A 20,187-nucleotide genomic window follows, 5' to 3' on the forward strand; every position below is an offset into this window, starting at 1 on the left:
TGTGGCAGCCCTTTCCCGGTGAGAGTTGAGCATGAAGTTGGCACAGCTGCTTGGCTTGCAGGGACCCTGGCAGCGCCAAGTGTGCAGGGACTCAGACTGCCTCCGCCACAGGAGTTATGGCCCTATCAGAGTCTTTTTCCAGCCTCTTGTAGCTGGCTATCAAGAGGCCTCTTTGGCTAGTTTTTCTCCATAGCTCCACCCAATTAGAGTGGGGTCCTTATCTGTTGTCCAGTGTGTTAGGCACATAGAGGGGCCCCCTTTGCTGGGGTGCTACTCTGTAGTTCAGCTCATCAGGCACTTACAGGGGCTTCCTGGGTGGAGTACTACTCTGTAGTTCAGTGAGTCAGGTGCTTGATGGGCCAGCCTCTCTATTTTTCAGCTGCTGATGCTGGCATGTGGAAAGAGAGAGGCTATGGTGATGGCTCCATCCCCTACACATGACTCAGCAATATCACCTTGCTTCCATGGCTGCCTGGCTTACCTCCGCAGGCATTTCCCACCACAATCTCCTCCCACACATCCCCTCAATCAGTCTCTCCATAGTCAACAGCAGCCCTCACACTGGGATTGCTCCACAATCACCACCTCCAGCTCCCAGCTGTTGTGCCTTCTAGGGGACCTACATCCCTGTCTGGGGTTTGTATGGCTGCAGCGAGGCCAATGAAAATAATGTTTTATTTTCATTCCATTTAGGCTGCCACAGATCAGCTGTTTCACTCTCAGCCTTAAATGTTTCTCCTCTGATCCAGACAATTGCCCCAATGTGGTGACTGTATACCTACTTCAGTTCTCCCACCCATGGAGGGCAGGTCCAGTCCTACTAACACTACTGTTTTTCCCCTGGTTCCTTCATCCTATCAAATTTAGTGGTTCTATATATTCTTTTCTGCTGGTCAGGTACTCCTGTCAGCTCTCAGCTGGTGTTCTGCAAGCACTTCTGTGTCTGAAGATGTACTCCTGAGATGTCTCTAGTTAGAGGTATTACACATCTACCTACTCCTCCACCATCTTGTTCATCTCAAATTTTTGACTATTAGAAATGACTGCTATGGGCATTAATGTGCTCGTCTTTGAGAAAACTTTTTTTTTTTCATGCTTATTGGTATAAACCTAGGAATGGGATAGCTGGGTCATATGGTAACCCAAAGTTTATCCTTTTAAGAAGCATCCAAACTCTTTTCTATCTTGGCTATACCATCTTGTATTCCCATAAGCAGAGCATGAAATTTCAAATATTTTCTCCTCTTCATCACACTTGTTCTTCTCTGTTCTCTCATTAAAGCCATCCTTTTGTTGTACCCTGTGTGCTTAGCTGCCAGCTATATATCTTTTTTTAGTGAATTTCATGTTCAAATTTGTGTCCATTTTTTTTGCATTGGTGCCTTTAATATATTTTGCCAGATTCTTAAGTTTTTCATACTTCAATGTTACAGTTATTATTTTTTATTTTAATTTTCTGTTGTCTGCCCTACTATATAGCAAATCAATTGATTACATTTCATATATCAGCTGTATATCTTGCAACATTGCTTAAGTTACTTCTTAGTTTTAGTTATTCTATGGTTGCTCTAGATTTCATTGGATATTCTACATAGGTGTCACTGACAAATAAGAACAGTTTAATTCTTCTACTCCAAACTGGATAACTTCTCAATCATTTCTCAATCCATGACTTCATGGACAGAAATTCAGTATAATGAGAGTGGACAACTTTTTGTTGATTCAGATCTTAGAAGTAAAGTACTCAGTGTTCTACCATAAAGTGTGGTGTTAGTTATACAGTTTATTACCTTCATCAGGTAGAAGAAGTTTTCTATTTCTAGTTTGCTAAGAGTTTTTATACAGAATGTGTTCATGTGTGCAGCTCTTTGCGAACTCATGGACTGTAAGCACAACAGGCTCCTCTGGCCTTGGAGATTTTCCAGGCAAGAATACTGGAGTGGCTTGCCATGCCCTTCTCCAGGGGATCTTCCTAACCCAGGGATGGAACCCAGGTGTCCCACATGACAGGCAGATTCTTTACCAGCTGAGCCACAAGGGAGGCCAAGTGGAGCAAGGGCAAGTGCAGTCTCACAGCTTGAAGACAGGGGTTTCAGACAGGAAACTAAAAAACTGAGAAGAGCTCCATGAACACTGAGAAAAGCAGGTGTGATGGGAAAGTTTTCTGGTAGGTGGCCCACAACAAAATGGACTTCAGGGTGCTTTCAGACCACCTTGTAGGACGAAAGTGGAATGATTCTCATTTCCACAGACACTTCAATACAGCCTGGTTATGATGAAGGGATTGTAGGCAAGATATTAAAAACTAGTTAATGGTGAAAGGTGAGAGAACAGAATGAAAGTCTGAATACTGTGGCTGCGTGGCAAAGTTTGGAGGCGACATACTTGCTCTGCAATGTGACCCATCAGAGGTGACATAGAGAGGTGAGGATGGCAGGTGAGTTTGGAGAGCTCTTAAGGGCATTACAAATGCCTCGTTTCTCCCACAAAATTATCAGAGTTGCTCCCCATCTCCCGTACAGGTGTCAGGATGGGGCTTTGTGATATCAAGGCTCACCCAGGGCCACTATTGGCTGGGGAAGTGACTTGCTGACCTCATGAAGCATAACGGTGTGCCCCCCTGGGATGGGTATATATAGGGGTGCTCAGGGGCTCTAGAGCAGACCACTGGGAGTCTTCAAAATGACTAAGATGACTGAGAAGCCACAAGGCTCTAGAGTTGTTTTGGAACAGCCAGCTCTAGATACCCAGGAGGAAAAGATGAAGACCTCCTATCAACTGAGGTCCAAAACAAGTCAAGGTGAGCTGAACTCTCCCATGGTCCTCTTGCCCATTGATACCACCTCATATACCCCCTGCTCTGTCCTTGCCTGGCACATAGCCCTTTCCTCTGCCCACACCCCTTTTCCTTACGCCATCACTCCCATCCGTCTTCACCCTCTTCCCCAAACCAATGCCCTTCTGTGCTCCCTCTCTTGTTTTCCCCAGATGGCCAGGGTAACCGTGAGGGTGAATAAGCACATCTAAGCAAATTTGACCAAGGAAGCTTCTCAGAACAGTCCCACCTAAAGAAACTGAAGAAATTCTGAGGCACAAAGTTCTGTAGTTAGTGTTCCAAGGTGAATGAAGAGCTCAATCACCTTCACTGCCCTCTGAGGTCTCAGTCCCCACTCCCCCCTCTCCAGCACCTGCAGCCCCTGCTCTCTGACCCACTCAAGGCACTCTCAGGTATCCTACAGACTCGGTCTTATGGTGAGGTGACCACAGGTCGTCTGCAGCTGAAGGAGGCTAGACAGTAGGAGGAAACACCACACCGCCAACCCCTGCCCCCTCAAAGCACAAGTCTAGTGCTCTGAAGTCTCCCAGACCCCCAGAGCTGGCTGCCTCAGTTGCCAAACCTATCAGATCAGGGGTTAGGGTACCTGCTGCATCTTCCCAGGGCTTATGGGAGCCTAGTGTGCATCAGCTGAGACTGGGAGAGCTTGGGTGCGCGAGACACGGAGTGGACTAGCCCTGCCCTCACCTGTGGCATCCTGCACACACGCCCCACCCCCGGCCCTCACCAGTAGTTGCAGCTGTCGAGCCTAGCCAGCTGGGCGCCCGGACGGTGCCGCTCCCCGGTCAGCAGGTCCAGGCAGCTGCAGTGACCCGGCTGCACGCAGACGGAGCCATCGGCACTCAGCACCTGGCCTGGGAGGGCAGTAACAGCCGGGCTAGCAGCGCCAAACGCAGTGCTGGAGGACAAGGAAGGGAGGGCCCTGGGTCAGTGGAATGCGGGGTCCAAGGGGACTGCTGTGGGATGGAGGAGGGGCGCCTGGGAGCCACGATGAAGTAAAGAAGGAGACTGCGGGGGGCAGAGGAGGGGAAGTGCGATGCTCCAGTTCATAGCTGTCTTTTCTAAACACAGTTTATGCCGAGTTTTCACTGGAGTTTTTCCTCCAGGGGAGTGGGGAAGAGACAGCCTGCGAGGAGCTTCCCTGTTTGGCGTATCCGCCAGACGATGGGCCCCGTGGAGAGTTGAGTGAGGATCAACACAGATCTCCTAAGACGGAGGGGGCCAGGGACCGGAAAGCTGGCGGGAGTGGTGGGCGTTTGGGAAGGTGCCGGAGCTCAATGTGAGAGGCCGGGACCGGGCACCGGGTCCTGTTCCTCCCGCCTCCGTGTGGAGCCTCCCGCCCTCGGACAGGCCCAAGCAGGGCTTCTCAAAGCGCCATCCCTTCGCCCTAGCTGTTTGCTCCAGCATCTTTTCACTCGGGACCGCTTCCTCGCCACTGCGCAGGCGCCACTGGACCGCGCACCCCTGCAGGCGGCCGGCCTGCGTCCCCTCTCCATGGTCCTGGACTGGCCCCAAGCCCCGACACACGCATGCGCACTCGTGCGCGCACAGGGTCAAGGTCAGCTCACCAACGCGCCCCACGCGGGGGGGTTTCGGATGATCCACCAAGAGGACGGCCCTTTTCCTGTGTGTTCCTGCTGTTTCTATCATAAAACTTGTCAACCGAGAAACGGATATGAGGTAAGGACGACAAGGGCTGCTACATGAGGCTCACTCCCACTGCTTTCGAGAACCAGGAGCCAGGCCAGCTGGGTGCTGACCCCTATCCTTCCCCCCAACCGCGGACGGCCCCAGGTCACAGGGGCCACACCCTGCCGTCCAGCAACGTCACCGTGAGGAGCCCAGACTCACCACAAGGTCATTGCAGGAGCAAGGGCAGGGAGGACCACAGGCACTGTACTTGGCTCCTTCAATGGCGGTGCAGTTGGTCACTGCACGGGGGAGGGCGCTGGGTGGGTAACAGGTGTGCAGGTCACTCCCCCGCCCCACCACCTCCCCGCTCGCCTCCCCAGAATGCCCCCTGCAGCTTTCCCACCTCTCTTCCTTGACCTCCATCGCCGTCCCTGGCAGGTACCTGGGCATGGCAGAGCCTGGCAGGCCGCCCCCTGGGTCCGAGGCCCTTCGCAGTAATCCCCCAGGCCCTGGGGTGGGGGCTGGTCACAGGCTCAGGTCCGGCTCCGGAGACCCTCCCCCGCCCCCCGACAGCTCTGGCTACAGCTGGACCAGGGTCCCCTAGTATCCCAGCCTCCAGCTCCCAGGGAATACAAGAGAAAGCAGTGGCGATGGGCTGGGCTTGGCTGGGCCAAGGTGACGGGCACATCTGGGTTCCATGGGATGCACGGTCACACTCCAGCAGGAGGCAGGGCTCCTCCTCTGCCTCGGGGCCTGGGCAAAGAAGGGGCACCGAGGCCAACAGGGGCAGTGGGGCCATGCTGGATGGCACTCCGCCGGGGGGTCTGGTGCAGAAGTGTCTATGGTGTCGGGCTGGGCCACAAGAGGCAGAGCACTCGCCCCATGGTGTCCAGGGTGACCCCGTGGGCTGACCTGGGTTGCACAGCAGGGAGAGGCAGTGAGGACAATGGAGGCTGAAAGGGCCCAAAGGGCAGGGGGTGGGGTACAGTGCCATGCACAGGACAGGCCAACCCCTCCCTGCTCCCACCCCTCCAGAGGGCTTTCCTCCCCGGTGCTACCCCCTACCCCTGCACACACCCACTGTGGTGGGGCTGGGGAGGCCCCATTCTCACCCTCTTCACAAGCCAAGGAGGTGCAGTTAGTGATGAGCCCAGTGACACAACCCCTGATAGAGAAACAGCAGACGATGGGGGTCCTTTTACAGGCTGAACGTGTCCCCACAAATTCATATGTTGGAACCCTACCCTGTTAGCGAGAATGCAGAATTGTTACCTTGTTTGGGGGGGTTTCTTTTCAGAAGTGATCAAGCTAAAATGGGGCCATTAGGGTGACCCAAACCCAGTGTGACTGGTGTCCTTCTACAAAGGGGAAATTGGGACACAGGTGCAGACAGAGGGGATGTGAAGACCCCGGAAGGAGATGGTTATGTGAAGCAGCTGGGAGGGATGCAGCCACGTGCCAGGGGAGGCCAGAAATTGCCCACAAACTCCGCAAGATGAGGGGGGCTGGGAACAGCCCCAGCAGACCTAGACGGGTGGCAAGAGTAAGACTGGTGAGGAGGGGGCAGGCGAGTGGCACACGCAAGCTTGGCTCCAAAGAGCTGCACACTGTGCCTGTGAGAGGGGGCGTCTCTGTGGTCCATGGAGGCCAACACCCCCTGCCCCTCATGCAGAGGAGATACAGAGGGTCCTCGGGGTCACAGGGCCATTGCAGGGGGCGGCAGCCTCACCAATTCTCACATGGATGAAGCACAAAACTGCCTGGGTGGTGTAGGCGTCCCCCGTTGGTACAGGGGCAGTCCCTGGAGCAGACCACTGTCAGTCTTCAAAACTGCAAACAGCAGCTCCAAGTGGAGCAAAGGCAAGTGAATTCAGTGCATTCTCACAGCCTTAAGACAGGGGTTTCAGACTGGAAACTGGAAAACTGAGGAGATCTACGTGAACACTGAGAAAAGGAGGTAGGATGGAAGTTTTCTGGTTGGTGGCCCAGAATTAAATGGACTTCAAGGTGTTTTAAGACCACCTTGTACAAGGAAAGCAGACACTTAAACACAGCCTAATTATCAAGGAGGGATTTTAGGCAAAATATTACAAACTAGATAATGGTGAAAGGTGAGGGAGAACAGAATGAAAACATGAATATTGTGGCTGTGAGACCAGTTTCGGAGGAGACACACTTACCACTGCCATGTGACACATCAGTATTGAGTTAGAGAGATGAAGATGGCAGGTGAGGTTCGCGGGCTCATAAGGGGCACTCAAAATACTTCTTTTATCCCACCAAACCATCTTAATTTCTCCCCATCCTGCCCTAGAGGTGTCAGGAAGGGGCTTTGTGATGTCAAGGCTCACCCAGGGCCACCATTGGCTATGGAAGTGAATGGATGACCTTATAAAACTTAAGGGTGTGCCTCCTGGGCAGGGATGTATATAGGGGTGTTCAGGGGCCCTGGAGCAGACCACTGCAAAAACAAAATGGCAAAAGACAGCACGTGGAGGAAAGGCACATGTATTCAGTGCATTCTCACAGCCTGAAGACAGGGGTTTCAGACTGGAAACTGGAAACCTGAGGAGAGCTATGTGAACACTGAGAAGAGGTGGAATGGGAAAATTTTCTGGTAGGTGGTCCACAATTAGATGGCCTTCAAGGTGCTTTCAGATCGCCTTGTAGGAGGAAAGTGGAATGATTCTCGTTTCCACAGACACTTAAATACAGCCTAATTATCATGAAGGGATTTTAGACAAGATATTAAAATCTAGATAACGGTGAAAGGTGAGAAGGAACAGAATGAATGCCTGAATACTGTGGCTGTGAAGCCAGGTATGTAAGAGAAATACTAACCCTGCCATTTTTCAAATAGTGTGGAGTAAGAGAGATGAAGATGTAGGTGAGTTTCGTGGTCTCATAAGGAGCATAAATGAACCTTTTATCCCACCAAGCCATCTGAATTTATGGCCATCCTCCCCTAGAGGTGTCAGGATGAGGCTTTGTGATGTCAAGCCTAACCCAGGGCCACCATTGGCTGGATGATATGACTTGCTGACTTCATAATGAATAAGTGTGTTGCCCTGTGAGGAGGGTTATGTATAGGGGTGCTCAGGGGCTCTTGAGCAGACCACTGCGAGCCTTTAAAATGTCAAGAGACAGCTCCAAGTGCAGCAAGGTCAAGCTTATACAGTGCAATCTCACAGCCTGAAGACAGGGTTTTCAGTTTGGAAATGGGAAAACTGAGGAGAGAGAGCTAGGTGAACACAGAAAAGGAGATGGGATGGAAGTTTTCTGGTAGGTGGCCCAGAATTAAATGGACTTCAAGGTGCTTTAAGACCACTTTTTAAGAGGAAAGTGGAATGATCTTCATTTGCACAGGCACTTAAATAGGGCTGAATTATCAAGGAGGAATTTTAGGGAAGATATTAAAACTAGGTAATGTTGAAAGGTGAGAGAGAACAGAATGAAAGCCTGAACACTGTGGCTGTGAAGCCAGATTTGTAGGTGACACACTACCCCTGACATGTGACACATCAGTGTGAATTTAGAGAGATGACGATGGTGTCAGAATGAGGCTGTGTGATGTCAAGGCTCAGCCACGGCCACCACTGCCTGGGGAAGTGACTTGCTGACATCATAAAGCATAAGGGTTTTGCTGCCTGGGGAGGAGTCTATATAGGCATGTTCAGGGAATATGGAGCAGACCAACGTGTGTCTTCAAAATGGTAAAAGACAGCTCCAAGAGGAGCAAGGGCAAGTGTATTCAGTGCATTCTCACAGTCTGAAGACAGGGGTTTCAGACTGGAAACTAGGAAACTGAGGCAAGCTACATGAACACTGAGAAAATAAAGTGGGATGGAAGTTTTCTTGTAGGTGGCCCAGAATTAAATGTTCTTCAAGGTGCTTTAAGCCCACCTTGTCAGAGGAAAGTGGAATGGTTCTCATTTCCACAGACACTTAAGTACAGCCTAATTATCAAAACATAAATTTTGGGGGTGCCACATTCAGACAAAAGCTGTATGTGTGTATATGTGTGTGTGTAGTTGATTTCTGCTTTCACTTGTTACCTCATGAACTAAGGCTAGCCATGTACCAGTACTAGTTGTAAAACAGTACTTCTCTATGTAAGTATGTCAGCTATCCACATGCTTTAAAATCTGGTAAGTATAGCCTTCATGCTCATTATTCTTTTTCAGAAATGTCCTGCCTCTTGTTACATGTTTATTTTTCCACATACGTTTTAGAATAAGCTTATTTCCCACACCAAACATATTAGTATTCTTGCTAAAATCTTATTGTAATTATAGAATAATCTGGGGACAATTGATATCTGTATAAAATATTTTCATCTTCCCCGAAGTGATATCTTTCCATTTCATTGCATTTTTCAGTAGCATTTCAGAATTTTCTTCAAATAGCTATTGCATATTTGTTCTTAAATACAATCTTAATATTTATCTGTTTGTAGCTATTATAAATGGTGTCTTCCTTTATAAATGTAATTACTTGTTATTTAGGATCACTGTTTTATATATTATTATTTTTAACCAGCCATCTAGGTCAATTCCTTTAAGATACAGCTTTCCCTGGATATCTGTGGGAGATTGGTTCTAGGACACCCCTGCCAACAATCAGATATCGAAATCCACAGACATTCAAGTCCCTTAAATAAGTATCATATCATTTTAGTATTTGCATATAAACTACACACATCCTCCCATATACTTTAAAACATCTCTAAATTTCTTATGAACCTAATACAATGTAAAAGATATGTAAACAGTTGCCAGCATGTGCTAAATTTGCAGCTTGACTTTTGGAACTTTCTGGAGTTTTTTTTTTTTTTAATATACATTTTTAATCCAGAGTTGAATGAATCCTTGGATGTGAAACACATGGATAGGAAAGGCTAACTGTATAGAGTACTTTTCACTTGGAGTCACCAGATACACAATTGTATCATCAGGAAACAATGTTATTGTTGCCTCTATTGCTCTATGATTTGAAAATAAACTTTAAAAAACCTTGGAAAGATTTTAGATTTACAAGAAAGCAAAGATATTTTCCTTATATCAGAAAGTTCCCTAATATCAACCATATTGTTATAAACTAGAGTGGCTACATTATTTCTAAGATTTTTCCTCTAAGATTTTCTTAAATTTTACCTAATATCTTTTTTCTGTGCCAGGAACCCATCCTGGATCCCACATTGCATGTAGTAGCCATGACTTTCATGTTCTTGGATGTGACAATTTCACATACTTTTCTTATTTTTTATGACCTTGATATGTGGATCACAATAAACTGTGGACAATTCTGAAAGAGATGAGAATACCAGACCACCTGACCTGCCTCTTGAGAAATCTGTATGCAGGTCAGGAAGCAAAAGTTAGAACTGGACAGGGAACAACAGACTGGCTCCAAATAGGAAAAGGAGGATGTCAAGGCTGTATATTGTCACCCTGCTTATTTAACTTATATGCAGAGTACATCATGAGAAACGCTGGACTGGAAGAAACACAAAATGGAATCAAGATTGCCGGGAGAAATATCAATAACCTCAGATATGCAGATGACACCACCCTTATGGCAGAAAGTGAAGAGGAACTAAAAAGCCTCTTGATGAAAGTGAAAGTGGAGAGTGAAAAAGTTGGCTTAAAGCTCAACATTCAGAAAATGAAGATCATGGCATCTGGTCCCATCACTTCATGGGAAATAGATGGGGAAACAGTGGAAACAGTGTCAGACTATTTTTTGGGCTCCAAAATCACTGCAGATGGTGACTGCAGCCATGAAATTGAAAGATGCTTACTCCTTGGAAGGAAAGTTATGACCAACCTAGATGGCATATTCAAAAGCAGAGACATTACTTTTCCAACAAATGTCCATCTAGTCAAGGCTATGGTTTTTCCTGTGGTCATGTATGGATGTGAGAGTTGGACTGTGAAGAAGGCTGAGCACCAAAGATTTGATGCTTTTGAACTGTGGTGTTGGAGAAGACTCTTGAGAGTCCCTTGGACTGCAAGGAGATCCAACCAGTCCATTCTGAAGGAGATCAGCCCTGGGATTTCTTTGGAAGGAATGATGCTAAAGCTGAAACTCCAGTACTTTGGCCACCTCATGCGAAGAGTTGACTCATTGGAAAAGACTGATGCTGGGAGGGATTGGGGGCAGGAGGAGAAGGGGATGACAGAGGATGAGATGGCTGGATGGCATCACTGACTCGATGGAGGTGAGTTTGAGTGATCTCCGGGAGTTGGTGATGGACAGGGAGCCCTGGAGTGCTGCGATTCATGGGGTCACAAAGAGTGGGACAGGACTGAGCAACTGAACTGATCAGGTATTTTATAAAATGTTTCCCAATTTGGATTTGTCTGATGATTTTCCTATTAGCTTGGGACTATGGATTTTTTGGGGGGAGGTTCCCTTGTGTCTCAGCTGGTAAAGAACCCATATGCAATGAAGGAGACCTAGGTTTGATCCCTGGTTTGGAAGATCCCCTAGAGAAGGGAAAGGCTACCCACTCCAGTATTCTGGCCTAGAGAATCCCATGGACAGTATAGTCCATGGTGTTTTGAAGAGTTGGACACGACTGAGCAACTTTCACATTCACTGTCACTTCATGGTTTTGGGGGAAGAAGAATGCAGAGGTGGAATGTCCTTTTAATCGTGTGACATGATCAACAAGCCTTATCACTGGTAATGCTGATTTTTACCACCTGGCTGAAGTAGTGTTTGTCAGGTTATATCACTGTTAAGTTACTCCTTTTTATCCCTCTCCATATTGTTGTATTTTTTGGAAGGAAGTCACTACATGTAACTCACTCTTCAGGAACAGGGAGTTACACTCCACCTCCCTGAAAGTCGAATTATCTATGCCAACTATCTGAAATTCTTCTTCATGGGAAATTGGTCTATTGTCTCACATGTATTCAATCATTTAATTATATCAGTATGGCCCATAGATATTCATTTTATAGTTTGGGGTATAATCCCAAAAGATGACTTACTAATTTATTATATTGCTCACCTTGTTAACAGTTTTGGACATTTGAAGCTCATTCCTGTCTTCTTTGACATAACCTCATTATTCTGGGGCTTTATTATTATTATTATATTTTTAGCATTTCCTTTTCGATAGAATAAGTTCCCCCAGACTCCTCTTCTATATTTCCTCCCTGAGCCCTACAATCACTAATTCCTCCAAGAAGCCTGGTTCCTTTTATTGGAAATCAGTATTGGGAACCAAGATCTGTGCTTCTTTCTTTCATTATTTGAGAGTATCACTCCTCTTAGACCCTTTCAGCTAACCAAAGAAATATAATTATCTATGAATATTCATGTGCCATATATTAAACTGTTCAATTCATGTATGCATGTGTAACAGTATCAGGATTGTTAACCTATACTTCTATGAGAAAAAACACTACCAACTAGATTTCAGTGGTTTTATCTTTTGATTTCAGTCTTGTAAAATCTATTCATTTCCAAAGTTACTTAATTCAACGGATCTTAGTGAGGTGGTTTCATACAATTGTAATATAATTTGATTGTTTGGTCAAATTCTGCATTCCATTCTTGATGTCAAATGTTTTTTTAAATATGCATACATTGATTCACTTTTTTTTTGCTGTTAAGATTCTATGGGTTTTGACAAACATGTAATACCATGTATTTACCATAACATCATACAGAATAGTTTCACTGCCCTAAAACATCCCTTATGCATGAAGAAGGAAATGGTTACACACTACAGGATTCTTGCCTGGGAAACCCCAGGGACAGAGGAGCCTGTTGGGCTACAGTCCATGGGGTCTTAAGGACTCAGACACAACTTAGCAACTGACCACAGTCATTTATAGAAAGAGTGTAGTCCACACAAAACATATACGTGGCTCCTAGTTTCTGACCTCTGCTTTAATATCTTTCTTTCTCACTTGGCTCTCTGCTCCACAGGGACACATGCCCAGGGCTCTGTTCTGCTCAGCCCAGCATCTGGATTCAACAAATGGAATAATGAGAATAGAAGACGGATCCACCCTTCCAGTAGAACATCAGGTTCAGAAAGAATACACTGGTAAGGAGATGGCATTTTGTCACTCCCAAACTCTTTTTCACTTGCTCGCTGAAAATGTCCCCATTTACCTTTAAGCCCTACTTCCAGTTGGCCCTGCAAACCTCCTTTCACAATGGCCACATGGGCCCTTTATGACATCACCAAGGGCCCAGCCCTTCCTGGTCCTCAGTCTCCAGGTGCCAGGGCAGACCAGTACACCAGGAGCCATTTCCTCTTGGCTCAGGGGAGCTCCAGGGTAGGGTCCTCTGCAGAGGACACGTTCTAATTTGGCAGAATCTATCAGAGCATGCCCAAGACTGGTTTGAGTTGCTCTGGCTTTTTTTTCATTGTCCTGATATATGTGACAGTGTAGTTGGCAGGAGAAAGTGGCGAGAGTAATCTGCAGACTCCTCCTGCCCGTTAGGGTGGTTCATTTGGCTCTCTGGGAAAGAAAAAGAAAAAAAGCTTCCCCAGAAAAAGACTATATGTTTGATACATTAATCCTGCTTGAGATGGACCTTGTGAAATGTGTGTCCAGGGTGTGGAATCTGAAACTACTAACTGGTCCTAACCTCAACTCTGCCAATGTCGAGGTTCCTGCAGACGCACAGAATAACATTACAGTATATGAGCTCTGGGGCAATGACTCCAGTTTGGGTGGATTTGTGTGTCATTGTAGAAGAGGAATTGTTGAAGGTTGACATACTGTATCCAGACTAGTAGAACTTTTGTGATGCAAAAGAAAAAACCTCTGATATTTTTTTTTTTTATCTTCTCTGCAGTTTTCCCTTTCCCAGAATGTTGTACAATTGGCTGCATGCAGTATATAACCTATTCAAGGCTAGCTTACTTTACTTAATAACATTCATTCAGGTTTCATCCATTTCTTTTTGTTATTTGATAGCTTGTTTCTTTTTATTCTTGAATAATATTCTGTTATGTTAATGTACCATTATTTGTTTATCCATACATCTATTAAAGGACACTTTGAAAAGACTCTGATGCTGGGAGGGATTGGAGCAGGAGGAGAGAAGGGGACGACAGAGGATGAGATGGCTGGATGGCATCACCAACTCGATGGACATGAATTTGAGTGAACTCCGGAAGTTGGTGATGGACAGGGAGACCTGGCATGCTGCAATTCATGGGATCGCAAAGAGTCGGACACGACTGAGAGACTGAACTGAACTGAACTGAACTGGTTGCTTCCAATTTGTGTGTGTGAGAGAGAGAGAGCATGAATTAAGCTGTTATAAAATCGATGTGCATGTTTTTATGTGGGCATTAGCTATCAAATCATTGGGTGAACTAACTAGGAGGGTAATTGTTAGATCATGTGGTATGACAATATTTAGCTCTGTAAGAGATTGCTTCCAAAGTGACTCTACCATTTTGTAATCCCACTAACAACAAATGAGAGTTCCTGTTGTTCCTTATCTTTGCCAGTAAATGCTTTGTCAGATTTTTGTATTTGACCTTTCTGATAAGTGTGTAGTGGTATCTCATTGCTCTAATTTCACCAGTATACTCTAAAAGGTGATCTTATTTCCATATTTCCATTGAAACATTTCCATTGTGTTTTATTACCATCAGTTCTTTAGGTGTTTTATCTTTAATCTGAGGTTTAAATAGATCTGCTCAGCAAAACTTCTGCTGCTGTTTATACCATCAGTGCTTACTTTGCTTAATTAGTTCTCCCATAATATTTTCATGAAGGACTCATAACTTGAAATCATGTAGACTGGAAAAAAAATATTTTAATTGAGCAACACTGACATTTTCTTTTCCTGAGTATTGCTTTGTCCACTATTGTTTAGTGGCTCTACACAAGTTTCAGTTCAGCATGAACTTCTCCCCCTTATTTTTGGTTTGTTTTGATTATCTTATATACTTACTAGATGTGAACCAAGTAGATATTAATACCAGTTGCAGATGTAGTGGCACATTTATCATGAAGTTTTCTTACAAGCATTTACATATTTTATTAGAATCTTAACTTTATTATGTTTCTTCTTCATATTGTTTAAAAAAAAACTACATGTTCATTATTCAAGTTTTGAATAGTCTGTGCCTCTTCTCCATTGAGATTCAAATGAATCCATTTATATAATGTTAGAAAGAGAGAACAATGATAATATATGTTGGTATAGTCATTGAAGAAAATATATTTCAAAAAGAACAGGAACTATATTATTTGCTATTTGCTAACAAAATTAATTTTCTCTCAGGATATTTTGTAATTATGAAAGTCAAAATGCTCTTGCCTGTACTCTATAAGCAGGGAAGATAAATTAGCAAGCGCCTGAGTCAAACATCAATTTATAGAAAGTATAATGTTCGGTTTTAACTAGTTTAACTTAAAGTCTTCATTATAGTTCAGTTATTAACGTTCTTGTTTTTCCTGTCAGTAAAGAGAATGTGCCAGTTCTCTTTGGGGGAAGACTCTTTTACTCAATACTTTCCTATGCTTTTGATTTTCAAGTTAAAAGACACTTGTGTTCGAATGTCTGGTATTGTGCCTACGGAATATTTTACTAATTAATATTACCATTAGCAAAATGTACAATCTGATTACTTCCCATGCTGATTTAAAGTGACTTATAATAAAAGACATATATCAATTAAGTATGTTTTGGATTGATGTGTACACACTGCTCTATTTAAAATGGATAACCTAAAACTCTATATCACAGGGAACTCTGCTGAATAGTCTGTAAGAACCTAAATGGGAAAATAATTTGAAAAAGAATATGTATATATACATATATCTATATATGTGTGTGTGTGTTATATATATGTGTGTGTGTACACTTTGCTGTACACTGGAAGTTAATGCAACATTGCTAACCAATTATATTCCAATATAAAATAAAGCATTAAAAAAATAAACTTTTCCAGAAGACAAAAATCATGATATAAACTAAACAACGTTGTTCTGCTGCTACTACTGCTACGTCACTTCAGTCATGTCCGACTTTGTGTGACCCCATAGATGGCAGCCTACCAGGTTCCCCCGTCCCTGGGATTCTCCAGGCAAGAACACTGGAGTGGATTGCCATTTCCTTCTCCAATGCATGAAAGTGAAAAGTGAAAGTAAAGTCACTCAGTCGTGTCCGACCCTCAGTGACCCCATGGATTGCGGCCTACCAGGCTCCTCCATCCATGGGATTTTCCAGGCAGGAGTACTGGAGTGGGGTGCCATTGCCTTCTCTGAACAACATTGTTCAGTTCAGTTCAATTCAGTTGCTCAGTTGTGTCTGACTCTTTGCAACCTCATGGACTGCAGCACACCAGGCCTCCCTTTCCATGACCAATGCCCAGAGTTTACTCAAATCTATGTCTATTGAGTTGGTAATGCCAAGGAATCATCTCATCCTCTGTCATGCCCTTTTCATTCCACCTTCAATCTTTCCCAATATCAGGGTCTTTGCAAGTGAGTCAGCTCTTCAGATCACATGGCCAAAATATTGACGTTGCAGCTTCAGCATCAGTCCTTCCAATGAACATTCAACACTGATTTCCTTTAGGATGGATGACTTAGTTCTCTTTGCTGTCCAAGGGACTCTGAGGAGTCTTCTCCAACAGCACAGTTCAAAGCATCAATTCTGTGGTGCTCAGCTTTCTTTATAGTCCAACTCTCACATCCATTCATGACTACCAGAGAAACCATAGCTATGACTAGATGGACCTTTGTTAGAAAAGGAATGTCTCTGCATTTTAATATGTTGTCTAGGTTGGTCAAAACTTTTCTTCCAAGGAGCAAGCATCTTTTAATTTCATGGTTGCAGTCACCATCTGCATGATTTTGGCACCGAAAAATATAAAGTCTGTCACTGTTTCCACTGTTTCCCCATCTGTTTGCCAGGAAGTGATGGGACCAGATGACATGATCTAAGTTTTCTGAATGTTGAGTTTTAAGTCAACTTTTTCACTCTGCTCTTTGACTTTCATCAAGAGGCTCTTTAGTTCTTCTTTGCTCTCTGCCATAAGGGTGGTGTCATCTGCATATTTGAGGTTATTGTAATTTCTCCCAGCAATCTTGATTCTAGCTTGCGCTTCATCCAGTCCAGCATTTCTCATGATGTACTCTGTATGTAAGTTAAATAAGGAGAGTGACAATATATACCTTTGACATACTCTTTTCCTGATTTGGAACTAGTCTGTAGTTCCATGACAGTTCTAACTGTTGCTTCTTGACCTGCATACAGGTTTGTCAGGTGGTTTGGTATTCTGATCTCTTTAATAATTTTCCAGAGTTCATTGTAATCCACACACTCCAAGGCTTTGGCATAATCAATAAAGCAGAAGTAGATGCTTTTCAGGAACTTTCTTGCTTTTTCGATGGCAACATATGTTGTCAATTTGATCTCTGGTTCCTTTGCACTTTCAAAATGCAGCTTGAACATATGGAAGTTCAAAATTCATGCACTGTAGAAGCCTGGCTTGGAGAATTTGGAGCATTAATTTTCTAGCGTGTGAGATGAGTGAAACTGTGTGGTATTTAAGCATTCTTTGGCATTACCTCTCTTTGGGATTGGAATGAAAACTGACCTTTTCCAGTCCTGAGGCCACTGCTGAGTTTTCCAAATTTGCTGGCATATTGAGTGAAGCACTTTCACAACATCATCTTTTAGGATTTGAAATAGCGTAACTGGAATCCCATCACCTCCACTAGCTTTGTTTCAGAGATGCTTCCTTAGGCCTGCTTGACTTCACATTCCAGGATGTCTGGCTCTAGGTGAGTGATCTTACCATCGTGATTCTCTGGGTCATGAAGATCTTTTTTGTATAGTCCTTCTGTGTATTCTTGCCACCTCTTCTTAATATCTTCTGATTCTTTTAGGTCCAAAAATGCTATGGACCTAACAGAAACAACGTTGAGAATGGGGCAAAAGATTATTGTACTTTGCAGTACAATAATCAACTTTATCAATATAAATATTAGTCATTTTTTGAAATGGAAGCAAATTAACTCAGCATTGCTCTTTCAGATAAAGGCATATAAATACATATACAGATACAAATATATAAAGGCAATTCTGTCAGTCATTCAGCTCCTTTTATGTTGTTCATTTATAATAGAATGTGTATTTGTTATCTCTCTTACTATAGTGATGTCATTTGCTTTCATACATCCGATGTTTTTTAAGCACCTACTGTGGGTCAGTAGATATAATGGCCATCTGAGTTAAATTCACCCATTCCAGTCCATCTTAGTTCGCTGATTCCTAAAATGTTGATGGTCACTCTTGCCATCTCCTGTTTGACCACTTCCAATTTGCCTTGAGAGTCCCTTGGACTTCAAGGAGATCCAACCAGCCCATTCTGAAGGAGATCACACCTGGGATTTCTTTGGGAGGAATGATACTAAAGCTGAAACTCCAGTACTTTAGCCACCTCATGCAAAGAGTTGACTCATTGGAAAAGACTCTGATGCTGGGAGAGATTGAGGGCAGGAGGAGAAGGGGACAACAGAGGATGAGATGGCTGGATGGCATCACTGACTCGATGGATGTGAGTCTGTGTGAACTCCAGGAGTTGGTGATGGCCAGGGAGGCATGGCATGCTGTGATTCATGGGGTCACAAAGAGTCAGACACGATTGAGTGACTGAACTGAACTGAACTGAACTATGGGTCAGTGTTTTTAAGGTACTGGACATACAGTGGTTAAAAAAAAAAAAAAAGAAATCCGTTGCCTCATGGATTTTATGTTTAATCCCAAATTAGGGAGAGTTCTGGTCCCATCACTTCATTGGAAATAGATGGGGAAACAGTGGAAACGGTGTCAGACTTTACTTTTGGGGGCTCCAAAATCACTGCAGATGGTGATTGCAGCCATGAAATTAAAAGACGCTTACTCCTTGGAAGGAATGTTATGACCGACCTAGATATCATATTCAAAAGCAGAGATATTACTTTGCAAACAGAGGTCTGTCTAGTCAAGGCTATGGTTTTTCCAGTGGTCATGTATGGATGTGAGAGTTGGACTGTGAAGAAAGCTGAGTGCCGAAAAATTGATGCTTTTGAACTGTGGTGTTGGAGAAGACTCTTGAGAGTCCCTTGGACTGCAAGGAGATCCAACCAGTCCATTCTGAAGGAGATCAGCCCTGGGATTTCTTTGGAAGGAATGATGCTAAAGCTGAAACTCCAGTACTTTGGCCACCTCATGGAAAAGTTGACTCATTGGAAAAGACTCTGATGCTGAGAGGGATTGGGGGCAGGAGGAGAAGGGGACGACAGAGGATGAGATGGCTGGATGGCATCACTGACTCGATGGACATGAGTCTGAGTGAACTCCGGGAGTTGGTGGTGGACAGGGAGGCCTGGCGTGCTGTGATTCATGGGGTTGCAAAGAGTCAGACACGGCTGAGCGACCGAACTGAACTGAACTGATACAGTAAGCCAAGAAGGCAAATATATCATATAATCCCTAAGGGCTACAGAGAAAAAAACAGGGAGAGAGAGAGAGAGAGAACTCAATTAACCAAAGATACATGGAAACAGAAAGAACACTTACTTGTTCTATGTTTTTAATTTTTGTCTCTAATATAGGAAATCTGATACAGTGTGGAACTGACATTGAGAAAGTCATGCCCTGAATTACATCTTGTTATTAGTCAATGCAGTGTTTAAAGTAGACATGGTGAGTTTTTAGCCACATCCTCAAAAGATACATGTTTTTATGTATTTAACACAATTTTCTTTTTTAACTTTAAGTATAGTCCATGGGGTTGCAAAGAGGTGGACATGACTGAGTGACTAAGCACAGCACATAGTTGGTTTACAATGTGGTCGGTTTTTTTTGCCTTTTTTTTTTTTCTGTTTTTTAAAAACTTTTTATATGCAATGTTTACCATGTTATTGAAGACATATTTCTCTTGCCCTGATGGCTATCTCTTGGTAGAATCATAATAAGTTTGAAATTAGAAACAAGGACTTTCTTGGGATGCATGTGGTTTTCTTTGGCACATTTCTTATTGGATGTTTTAAGTGACAGAAAAATAGCACAGGTATCTTTTGAAAATGGCAATATATCTTATTCAGGATTCATTCTGGAACTTCATGAAAGAAGCCTCTTTTATCATTGTTAATTTTTCATGCCAAAAAGCTTATATCATTAGTAATTTCTCTGGATTATATCCTTCAATTCTTACCTGAACTGAGTCTATCAGTTTGGTAATTTTTCAGTAGAAAATAAGGTCCTGAGTGAATAAGACACCAAGAAAAAGGTGAGGTTGGAGATAGTTTTGACTATAGGTGTAGGCCTAGGATTCAAGATATTTCATAGTGTTTCAAAAATATGTGGGAGATACTAGTTTTGGAAGGACAAGCCTTGTGTACTTCTTAAGGTTGTCTGGTGTTGGTTTCTTTCTTGCTATGCAGTGAAAGTGAACATGTTAGTCACTCAGTTGTGTCTGACTGTTTATGACCCCATGGACTGTAGGCCCACAGGCTCCTCTGTCCATGGAATTCTCCAGGCAAGAATACTGGAATGTGTTGCCATTTCCTTCTCCAGGGGATCTTCCAAAGCCAGGGATCGAACACTGCTGTCCTGCACTGCAGGCAGGCTCTTTACCCACTGAGCCACCAGGGAAACTCTTGCTATCCAGAAGGACCGTTCTAATTTCATCCCTGAGAAAAAAAGAATGAAGGATAAGAAAAAGCTCATTTCTT

At 44.1% G+C, this 20,187-nt stretch overlaps 1 long non-coding RNA gene across 1 annotated transcript; it reads left to right on the forward strand.

Moving 5' to 3' along the window:
- Window positions 1–4,423: 4,423 nt before the first annotated feature.
- LOC106701554 (uncharacterized) lies at window positions 4,424–15,116 on the forward strand. The gene is made up of 3 exons (XR_001351945.2): window positions 4,424–4,516; window positions 12,413–12,533; window positions 13,494–15,116. It is a non-coding gene; the product is annotated as an uncharacterized lncRNA (long non-coding RNA).
- Window positions 15,117–20,187: the final 5,071 nt, after the last annotated feature.

This window comes from Bos mutus, chromosome X (assembly GCF_027580195.1).
Source record: "Bos mutus isolate GX-2022 chromosome X, NWIPB_WYAK_1.1, whole genome shotgun sequence".
NCBI classification, from domain to species: domain Eukaryota; kingdom Metazoa; phylum Chordata; class Mammalia; order Artiodactyla; family Bovidae; genus Bos; species Bos mutus.